The sequence below is a fragment of the Equus caballus genome, chromosome 14, assembly GCF_041296265.1.
Source record: "Equus caballus isolate H_3958 breed thoroughbred chromosome 14, TB-T2T, whole genome shotgun sequence".
NCBI classification, from domain to species: domain Eukaryota; kingdom Metazoa; phylum Chordata; class Mammalia; order Perissodactyla; family Equidae; genus Equus; species Equus caballus.
In genome coordinates, this window is record NC_091697.1 from 95,432,693 (window position 1) to 95,436,613 (window position 3,921).

Sequence of the window (3,921 nt, forward strand, 5' to 3'; positions counted from 1 at the left end):
AAACGGCCAAGATGTTGGGTGGAGTGACAATTGCTCTGCAAATGGGTCTGCATTGAGATCTGTGCTCCCTAAACCCGACTGAAGGAAATAAAGCAAGAAAAAGGCAGATTAAGAGAGCATCAAGGTGGCCAAACAGCTTGATTTACTCTCACATCTCAGAAACTTTCATTAAGATTTACATCATGATGCTGACCTAAGTGGCAAAGCAATTTTTTCATAGCTGAACCAGAAAGCGAACGCCCTCCAGCTGGACCAAGTAACCTTTTTCTTGCTCGCAGCAAGTAATGGAGTTTGCCTCGTGTGAACCAGACTGACCAACGGGCACATCTCGCTGCATTCCAGTGAAGCAGGCTCCCCATGTGATAGATTTGCACTCTACTTATTAAGGTTTTTTAAAAGCCCTTTCTCATTTTATTCATTTTTCTTAGTGAGCCTAAGAAAGGCTATATGCACACTTTAAAAAAAAATGCACAAGCTGACATTAATATGCCCCGTGTGCTTTTCAAAAGCACCTGGAGAAAAAATGACCCAGTATCCCAGGAACCAAGTTCTTAAAATAAAACTAAGAAACAAAGCAAACACACACACCCCATATTAAAGAGAGTTAAGTGATGCCAGAAATGAATTAGAATGTTATCTTATGAAATTGATTTCAGAAAAACTGATTTTTCAAAGTGAGAATAATCAAGGAAGAAAGACATTATAGAGAAACAAAGTGACTCTCAGAAACTATTGCAAAAGAATTAACTAAATAAATACAAACTCTTCCAGAAACTGTTGCATTTACTGTCCCAAAGCAGTAAAACGTAGTAATCATAGTGTAAACTAGAGAATGGCATTAATGCTGTTGAGTGGGGTGGGGGCCACGACCCTCACAGCCAGAGAGAGACAGCAGGCTGAGTCCCTCTAGACTCTCCTTGGCTGTGTCAGGGAATTTTCTTTTCTTGACTATGACCAACTGGTTCTTTTGGGCCACTACTAATGCTTATGGTGTCTCCACGTGAAGATAAAACAAAATGTATTCCTTCCTCAGTAAAAAATTTTTAGGGGAGTGTATTATTAATTTCACAATAATAACAATAAACACATTTCATATAAATTATACAAATCAAATAATTGAATTTAAGGGAAAAGAAAATTGGGAATTGAGAGTCAAGTTATTAGAATATAATAATTTGTTATAAAATAGTTATTTGTCGTACTTTCATGGAAACAGAATTCTTTGTGGCAGTTGTGATGCTGACTTGTTCCAGTATACACAGAAAACTTTTCTTAGACATTAGTGACTTTAAGTTTTTAATGATTTGTAGTTTTGAGATGCAACGTTCTCCAATGAGAAATGATATTGGAAAAGTCAGAGATACAAAACTACAAAAGTATTGAGAAATCTGTCTTTTAAATGATTACTGCAAATATATTGCAATAGTTCAATTGGAGTCATACCACATTCTAGAAAACAATCGCAGTTTATAAAATTTCTTATATATCAATATCTCACCAACATCACACTCCTTTATTATGTTCCTTTTTAAATGTCAAATGTGAATTTTTACCTAGTTGTAATATTTCATTTTCAAGTAATTCTTCAAATTATTTAAATCATCTAGAGCAGGGCTTCTCAAACATTCATATGCATGTAAATCACAGGGGATCCTGTTAAAATGTGGTCTATGTCTCAGGGCCTGACATTCTGTATTCCTGACAAACTCCCGGCATGCCAGTCTTGTTGGTCTGTGGACCACACACAAAGGCCATGATATTTTGTCAATATTGTAAAGCATTCTTTAACGAAGAGTTAGTATTTTGACTTAGAACTTGTAGCTTTTAAAAATAAAATGTAGGGGCCAGTCCAGTGGCACAGCAGTTAAGTTCACATGTTCCGCTTTGGAGGCCTGGTGCTCGCCAGTTCAGATCCTGGGTGTGGACTTACGCACGGCTTGTCAAGCCATGCTGTGGCAGGCATCCCACATATCAAGTACAGGAAGATTGGCACAGATGTTAGCTCAGGGCTAATCTTACTCAAAAATAAAATAAAATAAAATGTATATTTTAAGCTGCTAAATTTCAACAAAGTTAATTTTTATGCTAATGAAATTTCCATATTAAAAATAAACAATTTCCATAATATAATTAGCTAAGCATTATTTCGTAATCCTTAATTTATATCTATCTTATACCTACTTTGTGAATTATTAATGGCAAGTGTATATTGATTATTACATAGTGACATGTCACAATGGAGGGACTTTCCCACTTTAAATGGGGACTTAAGTAAAAAATTGCAGATTATATCAACTAATATACAAAATGTCAAATTAGCCAATACACTTATACTAAAAGGGTTTCTTAAATTTTTCTTTTGTGTTAAGGTACCAGTCAGAAGATCAGTGTGAAAAGTAGCAGAAGCTCCTTCTTGAAATGTTGTTGTATCAAAAAGCCCTCTCAATTACAGGTCTTTCCTCTATAAAAAAGCAAATATAAATTCTGTTAGAATAAGACACTTTACTTTCATTTGTCAGTAAATTATTGTAATACACTGAATTTGTTAGAATAATATACTCTACTGCCATCTGCTGCAAGATTGTCATAACAAATATATAAATCACTTATATGTGGAGACAAGAGAGTTACAATAAAAGTACAAACATTTTCCAACCAATCTACCATCTACCAGGTGCCCAGTGCAGCCTTGCATATGGCTCCTTGTGTGGTGTACCACCTAAACAAACATCCACAGGAGTTTGACTCCAATCCTTTGATCTGAGGATGAAGGCTGGTCCTTAAGTGGTCTTGGACCATTGAAAGAGGAATTGATGCTGTCCTCATGGCACAGTATCAAGGACAGTTGCAGACCTCATTAGCACAGATGAGGTACAGCCTTCACGTGAATGGAGGCTGGAGGGTCTCCAGGGTCTGACATGACCACCATGTGGCTTCCCCTGGTGCAGGGTGGTGCTTGCTCAGGCAGAGGATGGATTCTCAGTTCTGACTCAAGAAGCACTTTCAGTGGCCATCGCCTTTCAAAAATGCAGTCATAGAGAGACTTCTCTCCATTCCGTCAGGAGAGGTAAGCAGCTGTCATAGAATCTAATTACATCACTTTCTCCATTAAGTTGACATCAAAGATTTTGAAACTTAAACATCAAGAATGCAGTGCTTCCTTCTGCTTTCCCATTCCTCTTGCCCATGGCAACTCTGCCTGGATAAGAGCCTGGACTTGGAGGTGGAGACCCTCCTGTTATTTGAATATTTCACAATATTATTCCCTATTGATTCACAAGCTATAAGAAGAGGTGTGCCATTAAAATAGTACACCAGGTTGTTCCATTTAAAAGAACGCTTCAAGCTAAATTACTTTTATGATAACTGTACTAAATATAGTACCTGCTGGAGACGTTTTTGATAAATACTAAATAGAAACATCTGTCATCTTTTATTTCTGTTCTTTGATGGATATCATTCAGAAAGTGATGGTATAAATCTGACAGAAAAATGTTTAAAAATTGTATCAAAGGGATGTCTGGCAACATAGTGGGCTAAACTGATAGAAATAAACATTTTTCTCATTACAAACTCATAGATCAGCTGGATACATTATAAACAAAAATGTTAAATGCATAGTCGAGTTCAAAATGAAAACGAGGGAAACCTCCACATATCAGGAAGAAGACAGAAATAAAACTAGAGCTGAGAATTTGCAGGATGTTTCTAGCCAGTTATAGGCCCTGGGACGTGAGGACCAGGGTGCCAGTGATCACGTGGGGGCAAATATGCGACCACAAGCTATAACATGTGAATGACTTCATTCAGAAACACTATTTGCTGACAACTCCCACATGTATTTCTTCTGGCAAAAGCTCTCTCAGGAATCTCCCTTCTCTTAGTTTTTCCCACCCAGGACAATTCAATACTAAAGCCATC